At 37.1% G+C, this 18819-nt stretch overlaps 1 protein-coding gene and 1 long non-coding RNA gene across 2 annotated transcripts in view; one reads left to right on the plus strand and one right to left on the minus strand.

Annotated features, from left to right (window-relative positions):
* The window catches only part of DNAJC10 (DnaJ heat shock protein family (Hsp40) member C10), a 184309-nt gene that overhangs the window by 80087 nt on the left and 85403 nt on the right, over positions 1-18819 (plus strand). The window lies entirely within an intron of this gene.
* Positions 1-18819, minus strand: part of LOC146396029 (uncharacterized) — a 39870-nt gene that overhangs the window by 4523 nt on the left and 16528 nt on the right. The window lies entirely within an intron of this gene.

Below are 18819 nucleotides of genomic sequence, written 5' to 3' on the forward strand. Positions count from 1 at the left end.
ACAGGTGTTTTGATTTTTAAATGGTGTATGAGTTAGAAGTTCAGACAAACCTATGAACTACTTTCTACTCAACAGTCCATGAGTTAGACCAAAATATGCCTGCCAAAGCCAGAGAATCTAGATTTAGATCTTTCTATGCAAGACCACTACTGAAGGCTTATGTGCTTAATCATGACAGCTGAAAAAGTCAGAAATCTAATTTAGTCCAAATGGGTATAGAAATGAAAATTTTTCATGTAATGAAATTTAATAGTCAAAGAACATCTTAGATGTTAAATGCCTCCAAGTCGAATTAACAATTAATAGAAAACTAAGACATACTCGTCTACTAAAATCTCATGAGTAAGCATAACAAATATGTTAAAGGACCACTATTTAGGGAATATGAGAGAAAACTAGAGTCAAAATGAGAAAGGATAAATAGGAAGTATTAAATGTTGAAAAATATCTAGAAAGTAAGAATGGAGAGTTGAAATATCTCGGAAAGAAGAATGTTAACAATGGGTAATAGTAATAAGTCTTCCTTCAAGTAATGGTTACATCTGTGTTCATCAGTCCTAGAGGAGAGGGAAAGCAAACAAGCTTCTGCAGCACAAAGGACTATTATTTATCTCAGGAGAAAACCAGGTAATGTCCTTCCTGGGAAAATGTAAGGGTAGAGTATTTAGAAGCCTTCTAGAATGGCCTTGCATTCTGGAACTATTTTTTAATTATCACTACTGATGAGAACTCTCAACTATTTCAGACTTAGAGAAGTATCTAACACTGTGGCAAGAATATCGAGGATGTCTAGGTTTTACCTTTGGGGGGAAGGAAGTTTAAAATTAATAAAGGTCATTTTGTGACTTCCTTAGAACACTTGATTCCTTTATTTTTTTTAATTATGGCTAAATACGCATAACGTAAAATTTACCACTTAGCATTTTTAATGTACAGTTCAATGGTGTTAAGTATATTCACAGAGTTGTGCACCCAATCTCTGGAATTTTTCATCTTGTCTTGTGTAATTGAAACTCTATACCCATTAAACAACAACTCCCCATTTTCCCTTCTGCCAGTCCCTGGCAAAAACCATCCCACTTTGTTTCTAGGAATTTGACCACTCTTTATACCTCATATAAGTGAAATCAAATGGTATGTGTCTTTTTGTGACTGGCTTATTTCACCTCAAGGTTCATCCATATTATAGCATTATCAGAATTTCTTTCCTTTTCAGAATTGAATAATATTCAGTTATATGGGTATATCACATTTTGTTTATCCATTCATCTCTCAAAAGACAGTTGGGTTGCCTCCACTCTTTGGAATCTGTCAATGATACCACTATGAACTTGAGTATACAAATATCTCTGCTTTCAGTTTTTTTGGATATTTACCTAGAATTGGAATTTCTGGATTATGTGGTAACTATATTTTTAGTTTTTTAAGGAATCCCATAATATTTTCCACAGTGGCTGCACCATTTTACATTCCCACCCACAGTTCACAAGTGTTCCAATTTCTCTAACTCTTCGCTCTTCACCTTGTTATTTTCTGTTTGATAGTATCCATCCTAATGTGTGAGGTGATAGCTTGTGGTTTTGATTTGCACCTTGAATTTTTAAATATTAATTTTTCCATACAAAATATTTTCTGGGACCTTCACTGATTTGTACTTTCATACCTTGCCTCATTTTCCCACTTGGCTGCCTTTTTCATCCTTCAAACTTAAACTTATTCTGTCTTCCTCTATTAAGCCTTTGCCGACTTCTTTACTCCACATCAATTTCTAAATTTCTAATATCTCTCTACCACATAATTCAGTATTTTTTTTATAAGAAATCATGAGCTTTTTGGAGTTCCCGTCGTGGCCCAGTGGTTAACGAATCTGACTAGGAACCATGAGGTTGCGGGTTCGGTCCCTGCCCTTGCTCAGTGGGTTAACGATCCAGCGTTGCCGTGAGCTGTGGTGTAGGTTGCAGACACGGCTCGGATCCCGAGTTGCTGTGGCTCTGGCGTAGGCCAGTGGCTACAGCTCCGATTCGACCCCTAGCCTGGGAACCTCCATATGCCGTGGGAGCGGCCCAAGAAATAGCAAAAAGACCAAAAAAAAAAAAAAAAGAAAGCATGAGCTTTTTTCAACCCTTTATTATTCTCCAATTATGTCCTATGTTGTCTTTTAAGGTAGATTGTTAGATCCATAAGAGCAAAAGAAATTTTTCACTTGTGACCTTCAAGATTCACTGACATACTTAGGGGGCTAGATTCCTGGTAGCTTGTTCCTTTAGTTTGCTTGACTTTCTGCGTGTGAAATTTGAGAAGTTTACAAAGTAAATATTTCAGCCTTATAGAGCTGAACAATACTTAGATGTGTTTAAATCTGCTGTGTAAAATGTCAAATGTAAAAGCCATTATTTAATGAAGCATGTTTTTCCCTTTCTTAAAATAAATTACAACAGTAATAATCATGCCTTCCAGAACCAGAAATCAAATCACCTTAGTTGCTTAATATATCAGTTACATTGCCTGCTAAACTGACTTGTTTTTTTCGACTTTGTCTTTGCTTTATTCTCTTACTTCTACCAAGTAACTATATCCTTTCTCCCCTCTTGTCCAACTCTCCTTACTCTTTCTCCCTTGTTCACTATTTAAATTTTATGACTTATTTTCAAGTAAATATTTTTAATGATCTTCATTTGGCATACAATATACACTATATAAATTCAGTGGATAAATACCCACACACAGATCTACCCTACATGAAATGTATTCCCTCAGAAGTAGGCCAATTCATCCATTATGGGATCAAGTCATAAAAACTGAATCCAAGCAGTAATTCTCCAATTAAAAAAAAATAAAAACCTCTAGAGTCTAGTTTACAGTCCTCTTGAATCATAACTAGCTGGCAAACAAAGTTGGCATTCCTTGGTGTGAATAAGCCCCAACATAAAAACTTTTTACTTGGTCTCAAGAGTTAGAATTTAAGGGAGAAATGTGTTCAGGTGACCATTTATACACGGTATTTTTGAATATCATTTTGGCCAAATAAGTATCAAGTGAGTTGCTGTCAAGTGAAATTTAAAAAACATACACATGTCTTGAACTTTTAAAAGCTCAGTCCAGCTAGAAGTCACTGTGTGTCCTGACACTATGCTAGGGAAAATAGATGTGTCCATGATGATTACATAGCTGTTAACAGAATATTGACCCAAACTGCTTCAATTCCATGTCTCATCTTCAAGACATACCTTTTTTTTTCTTTTCTTTTTAGGGCATATGAAGTTCCCAGGTTAGGGGTCGAATTGGCCTACACCACGGCCACTGCAACACCAGATCCAAGCTGGTCTGTGACCTACACCACAGCTCATAGCACTGCTGGATCCTTACCCACTGAGCAAAGCCAGAGAAGGAAACTACATCCTCATGGATACTAGCTGGGTTTGTTACCACTGATCCATGACAGGAACTCTATCAAGATCTCTTCAAACTGCCTTCTTCCAAAAAATTTTCCTTGACAAGTGAAACCTGGCTCCTGTAATGACTGTATTCTGCTTCTCATTTCTTTTCTGCTTAATAAATCTAGCATCCAGGTATATAAATTGTACACCATGATTTGAGACACTCAAATGTAGCATAGGTAAGACACTTCAGAAACAGGAATATAATCATTATATAATAAGACTTCTGGTTAGAACTTATAGAATTATGTTTTAATTAATTGCAACATGGATATGAAATAGATATTTGAAAGTCAAAAGTACATCTCACATTTCAACAATGGATGATTACAGTGTTTATAAATTATATTTTGATGAACAACTATATGGCAACAAGTTTGACAATCTGGAAGAAATGGACAACTTTCTAGAATCTTACAGCCTGCCAAAACTGAATCAAGAAGAAACAGACCAACTGAACAGACCAATCACTAGAAATGAAATAGAAAATGTCATAAAAACACTCCCTACAAATAAAAGTCCAGGACCAGATGGCTTCACAGGCAAATTCTATCAAACATATAAAGAGGAATTGGTGCCCATCCTCCTTAAACTCTTTCAAAATGTTGAAGAAGAAGGAATACTCCCAAAGACATTCTATGATGCCACCATCACCCTCATTCCAAAACCAGGCAGAGATACCACCACAAAAGAAAACTATCGCCCAATATCATTGATGAATGTAGATGCAAAAATTCTCAACAAAATCTTAGCCAACCGAATCCAACAACATATCAAAAAAATTATACACCATGACCAGGTAGGGTTCATCCCAGGTTCACAAGGATGGTTCAACATACGCAAATCAATCAACATCATACACCACGTTAACAAAAGAAAAGTCAAAAATCATATGATCATCTCAATAGATGCAGAAAAAGAATTTGACAAAGTCTAACATCCATTCATGATCAAGACCCTCGCCAAACTGGGTATAGAGGGAACATTCCTGAATATAATCAAAGCCATTTATGATAAACCCACAGCAAATATAATACTCAATGGAGAAAAACTGAAAGACTTCTCACTCAAATCTGGAACAAGACAGGGATGCCTACTCTCACCACTGCTCTTCAACATCGTTTTGGAAGTCCTAGCCACAGCAATTAGACAAACAAAAGAAATAAAAGGCATCCAATATAGGAAGACATGAGGTAAAACTGTCACTGTATGCAGATAACATGATACTATACATAGAAAACCCTAAGGACTCAACCCCAAAACTCCTTGAACTGATGAATAAATTCAGCAAAGTAGAAGGATATAAGATTAACATTCAGAAGTCAGTTGCATTTCTGTATACCAGCAATGAAATATTAGAAAAAAGGAATACAAAAATATGATACCTTTTAAAATTGTACCACACAAAATCAAATACCTCGGAATAAAACTGACCACGGAGGTAAAGGACCTATATGCCGAGAACTATAAAACTTTAATCAAAGAAATCAAAGAAGATGTAAAGAAATGGAAAGATATTCCATGCTCCTGGATTGAAAAAATCAATATTGTAAAAATGGCCATACTACCCAAAGCAATCTACAGATTCAATGCAATCCTTATCAAATTACCCATGGCATTTTTCACAGAACTAGAACAAACAATCCAAACATTTATATGGAACAACAAAAGACCCAGAATCGCCAAAGCAATCCTGAGAAACAAAAACCAAGCAGGAGGCATAACTCTCCCAGACTTCAGGCAATATTACAAAGCCACAGTCATCAAAACAGTGTGGTACTGGTACCAAAGCAGACAGACAGACCAATGGAACAGAATAGAAAACCCGGAAATAAACCCTGACGCTTATGGTCAATTAATCTTTGTCAAGGGAGGCAAGAACATCAAATGGGAAAAAGAAAGTCTATTCAGCAAGCATTGCTGGGAAACCTGGACAGCTGCATGCAAAGCAATGAAACTAGAACACACCCTCACACCATGCACAAAAATAAACTCAAAATGGCTGAAAGACTTAAATATACGACAGGACACCATCAAACTCCTAGAAGAGAACATAGGCAAAACACTCTCTGACATCAACATCATGAATATTTTCTCAGGTCAGTCTCCCAAAGCAATAGAAATTAGAGCAAAAATAAACCCATGGGACCTCATCAAACTGAAAAGCTTTTGCACAGCAAAGGAAACCCAAAAGAAAACAAAAAGACAACTTACAGAATGGGAGAAAATAGTTTCAAATGATGCAACCAACAAGGGCTTAATCTCTAGAATATATAAACAACTTATACAACTCAACAGCAAAAAAGCCAATCAATCAATGGAAAAATGGGCAAAAGACTTGAATAGACACTTCTCCAAAGAAGATATACAGATGGCCAGCAAACACATGAAAAAATGCTCAACATCGCTGATTATAAGAGAAATGCAAATCAAAACTACCATGAGATACCACCTCACACCAGTCAGAATGGCCATCATTAATAAATCCACAAATAACAAGTGCTGGAGGGGCTGTGGAGAAAAGGGAACCCTCCTGCACTGCTGGTGGGAATGTAAACTGGTACAGCCACTATGGAGAACAGTTTGGAGATACCTTAGAAATCTATACATAAAACTTCCATATGACCCTGCAATTCCACTCTTGGGCATATATCCGGACAAAACTCTACTTAAAAGAGACACATGCACCCGCATGTTCATTGCAGCACTATTCACAATAGCCAGGACATGGAAACAACCCAAACATCCATCAACAGATGATTGGATTCGGAAGAGGTGGTATATATACACAATGGAATACTACTCAGCCATAAAAAAGAATGACATAATGCCATTTGCAGCAACATGGATGGAACTAGAGAATCTCATCCTGAGTGAAATGAGCCAGAAAGACAAAGACAAATACCATATGATATCACTTATAACTGGAATCTAATATCCAGCACAAATGAACACCTCCTCAGAAAAGAAAATCATAGACTTGGAGAAGAGACTTGTGGCTGCCTGATGGGTGGGGGAGGGAGTGGGAGGGATGGAGAGTTTGGGGTTATCAGACACAACTTAGAATAGGTTGACAAGGAGATCCTGCTGAATAGCATTGAGAACTATGTCCAGACACTCATGTTGCAACAGAACAAAGGGTGGGGAAAAAAAATGTAATTGTAAGGTATACATGTAAGGATAACTTGATCCCCTTGCTGTACAGTGGGAAAATAAAAAAAAAATAAATAAAATAAAATAAAATCACTAGAACTTAAAAAAAAGAAATTATATTTTGCATTTGACAAAGTATTGAAAACACTTTTAAGTTAAGCTCTAAACAGTATTCTAAACGATCAGAAAATTGGATTCTAATACTCACTGTGTAAGTTCAGGCCTGTTCACTTGCTGTGATCTTTCAGTTTTCATTAGAATTAAATGCATCAGCTAAAGTATATTTTATCAAATTAACTAAGTTTACACTAATGTAGTTGGTTATCTTTGTGAGGTGGCTTTGGGAGTGTGGAACAGGATAATATTTTGAAGTCCAAAAACAACATAAAAGACATAATCATTCTCTTTTTTTTTCCTCCCAAAGCTTTTCATTAAAGCTATTACCCACACTGGCATAACTGATTGGCTTCTTTTACAGCTTTATGTTTTTTCCTGAAGTTAATGCCAAAGAAATTCCATCCATGGATTTGGCACTTAACATATCCCATTTTTTTGAAAGAACAACTCTTTGCACCCCACAAAATACAGACTTATTGACTTCCAACAGTCCATCTAAAATGCATGCCAGTTTCTTTCCTAATAAATTGCAAGCCTTTAATCTCAAAGTGAGTAGACATTAGGTTCAGCGCTTCTGCAAATGTAACACTGTGATTCTCTTTGTCATCTTTCCTTTGGCCTGTCTGAATAGGAATCAGTTATGATCTAACTGTATGAGTTCAACATAACCCATATCATTCAAAAAATTTATTGAGCTCTTATAAGGTACTAGGCTTTGTTCTAGGCATTTAAGAGAACAAAATTAAATGTCTTGATTTTGTGAAGATTTGATTCTCTCAGTGAGAGATAGAAAATGAACACAATGTAAGTAAATATTATAATATGTTACAAGGAGATATAATAGAGGAAAAGGTACAACAAGGTAAGAGAGAGAGGGAGTACAGGAGCAGCAAGAGGATTGTAGTATTAAATAAGGTAGGCAGGGTAGGTCTCCTAGAGAAGATGACATTGAAGGAACTAAAAACATAGCCAGAAGGTTACCTATGGGTGGAGCATATCAGTAGTGAGAATAGCCAAAGCAGAGGCTTCAACACATGCTAGACAAGTTCAGGGAATAATAGGGAGGCTACTATCGCTGGATTGGAATGAGCTAATGGAGAGCAGTAAGGTTTGAGGAGAAACAGAATGGGGAGCCAGACCATAGAGGGCTTTGAGGGTCATTATAAGGACTTTAACTTTTACTCGGCATGAAACTGTTAAATTCCAGAACAAAACAGACGATCCTAAAAACTTTCAGACAAGAAACATACACACACTATAAGTTACCTATGGAATAACGGGAATCAGATTGTAATTGGAACTCTGGATATGTTGGAAAACTGTGAAGGAAGGCTTTCAAATGTTGAGGGGAAAGTATTTTTAATCTAGGTTTCTATGCACACCTACCCAGGCACAAAGAGTAGGCAGATAATAAAAATATCTTCTCTTAGACAGTTAGTTGCTGGTATGATTCTGCTAATTGTTTATAAGAAGGCATTTTTAAAAAAATACATGAGATCCAGTCTCCAACCCAAAAGAGCAGTGAAGCAAAATCACAGGACAATGGCTGAGCAAGAAGACTAAAGATGACCCAGGTCAGAGATTGGAGCCAGAAAGAGAGGCCCTGGGAAAGAATTCTCTGAGGAGAAAGGGGGGCTATTAGGGCACATTCATGTCTGAGAAAAACTAGAGAACATAGGAAGCAATTGTCAGGGTGTAGAAATGAAGGATGAATTCAGACTCTTCCTTGAGTCACCATAGCATTAAATCTGGAGTAAAAAACATATTTCTAACCTACCAGCTGTCTCTTCAGTGAGCTATTTTTTAATAATACATAGAAATAAAATAAACAAGTCATGAAAATGCAAATACTGTCATTGATTTTCAACTTAACAACGCAAAATAAATATACACTGACCCAGATAAAGGGAAGGGTGAGAACATTAATGTCCTTATCTCTCTGAGAGGAGAGAGACTGTTGTTCAGGGGTTGCAAACTCACGTAGCCCAGGAAGCAAAGTAAATGAGGGCAGTTGGGACCTCCCCCACCTAAATGGTGCAAAGCAGTTCCTTAGCTCCAAAGGATTATAGACATGGGAAACAGAAGCCCAGAGATTCCAATTTACCAAGAAAAGCCATAATCTGGATGTTTATTAAAAAGTCTTTTAATGTTGACAACTACTTTAAAACATTTTAAAAATATTCTGAGGGCTAAACAATGCCAAATCAAGCCTGGGATCTCCAGTTTGTGACATTGAAATAGCAGATGGACAAGAAAATGAAGTTGTTTGAAGGCACAGAGTTGATAAGTGGAGAAGCTGAGCTGATAGAAGCAGCTTTAAAATATAGGAGGACACTCTCACCATTTCTATTTAGCAGAGTATTGGAAGTCCTAGCCACAGTAATCAGAAAAAGAAGTTAAAGGTATCCAAATTGGAAGGGAAAAGTAAAACTGTCACTATTTGCAGATGACATAGTACTACATATAGAAAATCCTAAAAAGCAAAAAACTATTAAAGCTAATAAATGAATTCAGAAAAGTTGCAGATACACAATATACAGAAATCTGTTGCCTTTCTATATTCTAATAATGAACTATCAGAGAACTCAACAAAAAAAATCACATTTACAATTATATAAAAAGAATAAAATACCTAGGAATAAACTTAACCAAGGAGGTGAAAAACATATATGCTGAAAACTATAAAATACTGGAATAAGAAATTGAAGAGGATTCAAAGAAATGCAAAGATATCCCATGCTCTTAGATTGGAAGAATTAATACTGGTAAATGGTCATACTACTCAAAGCAATTTACAGATTTAATGCAACCCTTATCAAAATATGCAGGACATTTTTCACAGAACTAGAACAAATAATCCTAAAATTTATGTGGAACTAAGAAAGATCCTGAATAGCCAAAGCAATATTGAGAAAAAAGAACAAAGCTCATGCTTTTGTATCATGCTCTCTGACTTCAGATTATATTACAAACCCACAGTCATCAAAGCAGTAAGTTACTGGCACAAAAACAGACACATGGATCAATGCAAAAAAGAATAGCAAACCCAGAAATAAACACACACACTTAAGTCAATCTAGGACAACAGAAGTGAGAATATACAATGGAGAAAAGATAGTCTCTTCAATAAGTGGTACTGGGAAAACTCAACAGCTACATGTAAAGAATAAAGTTAGAACATTTTCTCATCTACAAAATATAATTCAAAATATATCTACAATTTCCCATCTACAAAAATAAATTCAAAATGAATTAAAGACCTAAATTTAAGACCCAACACTATAAAATTCCTAGAAGAAAACATAGGCAGAACATACTTTGACGTAAATTGCAGAAATATTTTTTGGTAAACAAAGGGGGAGTTCTCTTGTGACTCAGTGGATTAAGGATCTGACATTGTCACTTCTGTGGCTCAGGTTGCTGCTGTGGCGCAGGTTCAATCCCTGGCCTAGGAACTTCCATACTCCATGGGTGCAGCCAAAACAAGCAAATAAAAAACCAAATGGGACCTAATTAAACTTAAAAGTTTTTGCACAGCAAAGGAAACCATCAACAAAACAAAAAACAACCTACCAAATGGGAGAAAATATTTGCAAATGATATGCCTGATGACTTAATATCAAAAATATATAAAACATTTCATACAATTCAATATGTGAAAACCTTAATATAAACGTTCTGGGGAAGACATGCAAATGGCCAACAAGTGCATGCAAAGATGCTCAATATCGCTAATCATCAGAGAAACGCAAGCAAAAACCACATGAGGTATCACCTCACACATGTCAGAAGGTTTATCATCAAAAAGACCACAAATAACAAATGTTGGCAAGGATATGGACAAAGAAAACCTATTACATTGTTGATGGAAATGTAAATTGGTACAGACACTATGGAAAAAAGTATGGGAGGGTGCCTCAAAAAATTAAAAATAAAACTACCATATCATCTAGCAATTCTATTGCTGGGGGTATATCCAAAGAAAACAAAAGTTATTTGAAAAGATATATGCTACCCTACATTCATGGCAGCATTATTTACAATTGCCAAAATATAGAAACAACCTAAAGGTCCATCAATAGATGCAAGGATAAAAAGGTCATATATATATATAATTCAGCCATAAAAAAGGATAAAATTCTGCCATTTCCAACAACATGGATGGACCTAGTAAGCTTATTATGTTTAGTAAAAGAGTCAGACAGAAAAAGACAAATACTATATGTTATTACTTATGCGTGGAATCTAAAAAAATAAAAAGTAAAAGGAGTTTCTTGTGGCACAGTGGGTTAAAGTTCCAGCATTGCCACTGCAATGGCTCGGGTCACTCCTGTGGCATGGATTTAATCCCTATCCCAGGAACTTCCACATGCCACAGCCATAGCCAAAAAAAAAAATTAATTTTGCTTTTTAGGGACAAACTTGCAGCACATGGAAGTTCCCAGGCTAAGAGTCGAGTTGGAGCTACAGCTGCTGGCCACAGCCACAGCAATGCAGGATCCCAACTGTGGGTGTGACCTACACCACAGCTCATGGCAATGCAGGATCCTTCACCTGCTGAGCAAGACCAGGGATGGAACCTGCATCCTCATCGATACTAATCAGATTTGTTTCTGCTGTGCCACAATGGGAACTCCCCCAAAATAAAAAATTTTAAAAGTAAAAAGAACAGAACAAAGACTCACAGATATAGAGAACAAACTAATGGTTACCACTGAGGAGAGGGGAGAGTGGAGAGGCAAGATATAGATAGGGGATTAAGAGATACAAACTATTATGAGCTTAAAAAAATGAGCTACAAAGATATATTGTACACCACAGGGAATATAGCCATGATTTTATAATAACTTTAAATGGATGAGTTCCCAGTGTGACTCAGGAGGTTAAGAACCTGACTATTAACCATGAGATTTCAGGTTCAACCCCTTCCTCAGTGGATTAAGGATCTGGCATTGCTGCAAGCTGTGGTGTAAGTTGCAGATACAGCTTGAATCTGGCATTGCTATGACTGTGGTGTAGGCTTGCAGCTATGGCTCTGATCTGACCTCTAGCCTGGGAACCTCTATATACCATGGTGTAGCCCTAAAAAGGACAAAAAGTACTTTAAATGGAGTATAATGTATAAAAATATTGAATTACTATGTTTTACACCTGAAAACTAACACTCTAAATCATCTACGTTTCAATAAAAAAAAAAAAAAAAGAAAAGAAATCAGAAGTTCCTGTTGTGGCCCAGCAGTAGCAAGCCTGACTAATATCCATGAGAATGCGGGTTTGATCCCTGGCCTCTCTCAGTGGGTTAAGGATCCCACGTTGCCGTGAGCTGTGGTGTAATTTGCAGACGTGGCTTGGATTCTTCATTGCTATGACTGTGCTGTAGGCTGGCAACTTCAGCTGAGATTTGACTCCTAGCCTGGGAACTTCTATATGCCACAGGTGTGGCCCTAAAAAGCTAAGAAAAAAAAGGGAAGTAAAAAATTTAAAAAACACTGGAGGGTCACGTAGTGAAGTCAAGCTGGGAACGTATCTTAAGGCTTCATTGGCATTGCAAGCATACTATTTGTGCTTATTTCAGGAGAGGGCCAGCAGAAATTATCTGAGCTAAAGTTCCTTTTCCCAGCCACTTTTAAGTGCCAATGCTGGAGAAATGGTGATAAAACTATTGGGAAGAAGGAGGAAGAGAAAAGGTGTAAATGTGCAAGTCCTCACCTGCTGTAATAGGAAATCAAAGCCAATGTAAAAATTAATGTATTTTTAAAGCAATATAAGCATGTTACTTAACTACCTGAGGAAGAACTAAAAAAAGTGAATTTTTATTTTTTGTTTTTTTTTTTATTTTTGGCCACTCCTGCAGCATGCAAAAATTCTCAGGCCAAGGATTGAACTGTTGCCACAGCAAAGACAACACCAGATCCTTAACCCACTAGACCAGCAAGGAACTCAAAGAAGTTAATTTTTAAAATGGTTGTCACAACACATAACAAAACTACTGTTGCATTTATCCTACTTTTAGGAAATATACACTGAAGATACACTTTAACAATATGAAAATACGTATGCACAAATTTGTCATTGTAGCATTATTTATAGTTGTAAAATATTGTAAACAACCTAAATGCTCATATGTAGGAGATTGGTCTTATAAACTACACTATGCACTCTCAATAGAGTACAAGGTAGCTGTGAAAAAAAATTAAGTTTATCCCTTGAGAAGAAGTTCCACATAAACTGATATGGAGTGGCTTCTAATATATATTGTTAAATGAGCAATGCAAATTTCAAAAGAATATCTGTAGTATAGTATATTTGCCTAAGAAAAAAAGGGGAAATATGAAATACATGTGTTTGCTTATTTTTGCAAAAGGAAACACAAAAAAGATAAAAAAGAAATCAATGCAATTGGAAACCTACAAAGGGTGTGATAGATGGAGTAAAAGGGATAGAGGAGGGAACAACACTTCTTCTCACTTCTCTTTTTGTACTTTTGGAGTCATGGGAATATTCTACATATTCAAAAAATAAAACTAAGCCAACAAAGATGAGCCCAAAATCACAAAAATGAAAGCAAACAAATATAAATGAACCCATCTATATTTCAAATGAACATAACCAAACTGAAGGGAAGAGGGCACTAGACCAAGAAAGTTTTAAACCTGATTTGACTACATGCCTGCAGCCTAGCAGATATGCAAACAAATCTTGAATTTTTTTTTCTCTTTCTTTCTTTTCTTTTTCTTGTTTTTGTCTTTTTAGAGCTGTACCTGAGCCGCATGGAAATTCCCTGGCTAGGGATTGAATCGGAGGTACAGCTGCTGGCCTACACCACAGCCACAGCAATGTGGGATCCGAGCCATGTCTACCACCTACACCATAGCACACAGCAATGCTGGATCCTTAACCCACTGAGCAAGGCCAGGGATTGAACCAGAGTCCTCATGAATACTAGTTGGGTCCGTTAACCACTGAGCCATGACAGGAACTCCTTGAACTTTATTTAATTGGTATGATTTTGGTAGTGATATAAATGTAGTAATTCTTAAACAATTCTTAAACAATTGTGGATTATAGGAATGAATAAATGAGTTAAAATGTTCAGGTTGTTGAGAGCTGGGACAGTTACTATAGAATAAAGGAAGTTAAAATATGAAGTGAATGAAGCCAAGAAGCTTGAAGGGTTGAGTTGGAATTGGAGAGGTAGGAAGGTAGGTGGATAGATGAACAGATAGATAGATAGATGAGCTAGCATGATCAGCTAGGGTAGGTTGGCTAGCTAGGGTAAATGAGCTAGCTAATCCTATTGGCTCATGAAATTGAAACCATCCATAGAGGGAAAATTTACATCATGGAAATTGGCAAATGCTAAAAATCAGGACTTTCCACCCACCCCCAACTAGTTGTTGACTTTTTCCAATTCCTAGATATATAGATAGATAGATTCCCTGGCTCTATATGCTTAAAAGGCCTAGAAGCAATTATACTCCAGCAGAAATAAGCACATGTAATGTTCAGATCTTAATTTCTAAATATCACTCTCCACTTAGAAAAATGACTAACTTCAAGGCTGCAGCAAGAAAGGTACAAGGTGAGCTTAGATTATATTTTCGGGATGGAAAGGACATGATCCAAAAATGATATGGGGCATGTCATAGGGGTCACATTCAAGGTAGCTTGAAGGGTGACCATCTAAATCTGTGATATCAACTTCACCAAAGAAGATATACATATGATAAACACCAAAAGTACTCAAAATCATTAGTCATTAGGTAAATGCTTAAAACTACAATGAACCCTTCTACACACTTACTAGAATCACTAAAATTTAAAAACTGACCATTCACTAGGCTCTGGAGTCCTCCTACACTGCTATTGGAATATAAAATAGTACAACCACTTTGGAAATGTTTAGCCCTTTCTTAAGAAGTCAAACATATTTACCAAGAAGGTAAACATGTCCATACAAGTCTTATACGTGAATGTTCATGGCTTCATATGTAATTTCCCCAAACTGGAAACAACCCAAATGTCCATCAGCAGGTGAATGAGTAAACAATCTATAGGATAACCACACAAAAGAATACTTCAACAACAGAAAAAAGAATGGACTATTGATGTGTGCTTCAACATGGATGAATCTCAAAATAATTGAGCTGAAAAAAAATACATAGTTTATCATTCCACTTACATGACTCTAAAAATGTAAACTAATCTAGTAATAGGAAGCAAATCAGTTCTACGGGGAACAGGTGAGATGGTGGGTGGCTAGAGGGAGAAATTACATAGGGACATATTGAAACTGGACACAGCTCTGTGGGGCTCCTGAGTGCAAGAGCCTTTCTGTGTCCCCCATTTCTTGTTCTTAGGATATGGGCCTCATTCAGCCACCATGACCTTCCCTGAGTTCCTAGGAACAGGTTCAGACAGTTGCTGATCAGGGAAGGGAGGGGATACCAAGACAAGGGAGGAACAGTCAAGGACAGCTTAGAGTCCTTCCTTGTCCTCCTCCTGGCTTAACTGAACCCTAAACACAATCACCTGAAAGCTAAAGATTAGGCACCCTGAACACAATTGCCTGTGCATTAAAGATTATTAGCATATGATGTTTTTCAGGAACTTTCCTAGTTAGTTCTAATCTCTGATCAATATGCCCTCTCCACAAGTACTATTATTCTCGGCAATAACCCAGAAGACCACCATCATGATCATACCAAAATCTCCTGACTCCAGCTTTGATGACTAAGATTCCCCCCAAAGAAAGAAGAATGCATATTCACCTCCAACCCTGATTCTTATCCAGAAACCAGTTTCTCTCCTTTTAACTATAAAACTTCCCCAAATCCTTCCCAAGGAGGCGGGGGGGGGGGGGCACAGTTTTTAAGGCATTAGCCTGCTCTGACATTCCTTTGCCTGGCAAAGCAATAAATCTATTTTTTCTCCTTTACCCCAAACTCTGTCTCCACATTTCAATTCAGCACCAGCAGATAGAGGCCAAATTCTGGCAACAATATGAGATCTTGTTTACGTATTTCAAAATTTATCAAATTGTACAATTTACATAGAGTTTTACTGTGTGGCAATTTTATCTCAATAAAATTTAAGTAATTTTTAATATAAAAGATAAGTGTTAACAGTAAAAAAACAGAAAGTCTGAGAAATCATTTCAGAATAAAGGAGATTAATTCTTAATCCTGAACTAGATCTCATATTTAAAGGGAACGAATGCTCCAAAGAACATTACAATTGATGAAACTGGAATATGAACTATAGATTAGATAAAATATTGAGTTAATATTAAGTTTCCTGAATTTGATAGTAGTGCAGTGGTTATATAATACAATATTCAACTTGTACTTTGGAAATACATCCTGACATTTTTTTTCCTTTTTATGGCCCTACCTGTGGCAATGGAAGTTCCCTGGCCAGGGGTGGTTTGGGAGCTGCAACTGCCAGCCTATGCCACAGCCACGGCGACACCAGATCCGAGCTGTATCTGTGGCCTATGCCGCAGCTTGTGGCAATGCCAGATCCTTAGTACACTGAGCAAGGCCGGAGTTTGAACCCACAACTTCACTGACGTTATGTTGGATTCCTAACCGGCTGAACCACAATGGGAACTTCCAGTACTGACTGTTTTAAAGGTAAAGGGACATAACATATTCAAACTACTTTCAAATGGTCAAGAAGCTAATCCTATGTCTATTCATCTATGTCTACATATATGCATGTAGAATGAGAGGATGACAAAGCAAATATGGCAAAATACTTTTAAAAGTATATATATCTCTAGGTAAAAAGAACAACAAAATTTGAGTGGTGGTTTCTGGTGTGTGAAAGAGGAAAGGAGAGGGCTGGTGTAAAGGATTATTACTTTATGGGTTAAGCTTCTTTATATGATTTTATTTTTTAATTCATGTTTATATTTTATTACTTTGGTTTTATTTTTAAGTTTAAAAATTTTAGGAGTCCTTTACTGAGATTTTTTTTTTTAAGTCACATTTGATTCTACCTGCTTTAAGAAGTCCATATTGGAGTTCCCATCGTGGCTCAGTGGTTAACGAACCCAACTAGGAACCATGAGGTTGCTGGTTCAACCCCTGGCCTCGCTCAGTGGGTTGACGATCCGGCGTTGCCGTGAGCTGTGGTGTAGGTTGCAGACGCGGCTCGGATCCGCCTTGCTGTGGCTCTGGTGTAGGCCGGCGGCTATAGTTCTGATTCAACCCCTACCTAGCCTGGGAACCTCCATATGCCGCAGGCGCGGCCCTAATAAAGGCAAAAATACAAAAAAAAAAAAAAAAAAAAAGAAGACGTCCATGTTGAAATTCTCTATGGGGAACTTTTTGATCTGCACAGAGTCTTTCTGGCTCCATACATTTTAGGGGTGGTCAGGGCCCCACATTCTACCCTATTGAATTCTATCCCATAGGGTAGCCCTCTATTCAAAGAGTATTCTTGCATTTCCTTAACTTTTATAAGAAGATCTGTCTTTCGCCCAGCTCAGCTGGCTGCTAAAGCAAAGTCTTCTACTTAACCAACAGCACAGAAAAGCTGCAATCCAGGTACTGGTCAGGAAAGAACCTCAAACTCGCTACCACTCAAAGTTTTACAAAAGCTCAATTGAGAGAAATAATAATTATGGACAGTGGCCTGCAGAATCTGCAGTCCATTCTCCCCTCTAAATAGCCTAAAATGTTTTCCTAAATTAAGCCAGACCAGCAGAGATCCACAAACCTGACCACATCTTCTGAAATTCCCACCCTTTCAGAACTGCCTTTTACTTAATTTGGCTTTGGTGTTGGTTATACATTACGACACAGTGAAGGATGTTGTAAAAAAACAGACCTATGAAAACCTGACAGCCTAACTGGAGAATAGTGTCCACTTCATTACATAGTGACTTCTTTGTGAGGATTTACAAGAAGATTTTCTTCCTGGTCTCCCAACCAGAAATAATTATGCTTCTCTTGAGCAACCAGCTTGTTTTTTATCTCCTAAATACTGCAAATCATGTAACTGATCGTTTTTCCTTCTCGATTTTATCTGCCAAAAATCTTAGAGGCAAATTTGTGGTCGGTCTCTAGCAGGACGGTGGGACCTTACAATTTCTACTTTGTGCATAAACCTTATTTCCAGCTTCATTGTTGAATCAGTAAAGCATGGTGGAGCTAGAGTGCCCAGATTCAAGCCCCAGAGCTCTACCACTTACTATTTGTATGGTCTCGACCACTTCTCCATGCCTGAGTTACCTCATCTGTAAAATGGTGAGATTTAATAGCACTGATTTCACATGGATGTCATCAGAATAAATTGAATTCATATGTGCAAAGTGCTTAGACCAGTACCTACTCCTCCCACCCACCAGAAAATGGTCTATGTTTAGGCATTATTATTATTTCACCTTGCTTACCCTCACTTTTCCTTTATACTGGTTTCCTCTTCCACCAATTTTTTAATGTAATCATTCTCCTTATTTTGTGTGTGTGTGTGTGTGTGTGTGTGTGTAAGCCACTTTAAATGCTTCCTGGACCAAGACTGGGTTAAAAAAAAAGGAATGACCAAAAAAATATCAAAATGTATATAGCAGTTGAGAATAAATTAGAAATAACCAATGTGAAAATATTAACTAAAAAATAAACTATACACAATAACCACAATATGGATTATCACCTAAATTGGCTTTAATCTGCACTTGAATCTTTCAGAAGCTACCAGAAGTCTGATCATGCCCTGATTTGCTCCTAATTACAATTTGTCCTGATGATGGGGTGAGACAAGGCTCTCCCTTGATACCACATAACTGTGAAAAGATTACCATTTGGAAGCTATACAAACCCCCTAATCAATAGACAAGCCTGTGGGAGAGGGATTGCTCTGCCTTATCCTTGATTAGATGAGGGTCTGAGCCTCTAGAGAAGCACCCCTCTGATTGCTTAGCTAATAGGCAAAGCTTCCTTTGTGTGTGTGTGGAAACAATTTATTCAGATAAAATGAAAGTCAGATACCTGACATAAAGAAAGATGTAGGACAGAAAAGGAGGTTGTTTAAAAGCATTGAAAGGCTTTACTCTTGATATTGAATTATACCTCAGTTATAATAAAATCCTGTTTTATTTCTCCAC

This window comes from Sus scrofa, chromosome 15 (genome assembly GCF_054392235.1).
Source record: "Sus scrofa isolate SSC_HxYL_T2T_F1_AM1 chromosome 15, Sscrofa_HxYL_maternal_Yorkshire_Landrace_v2.0, whole genome shotgun sequence".
Taxonomy (NCBI): Eukaryota; Metazoa; Chordata; class Mammalia; order Artiodactyla; family Suidae; genus Sus; species Sus scrofa.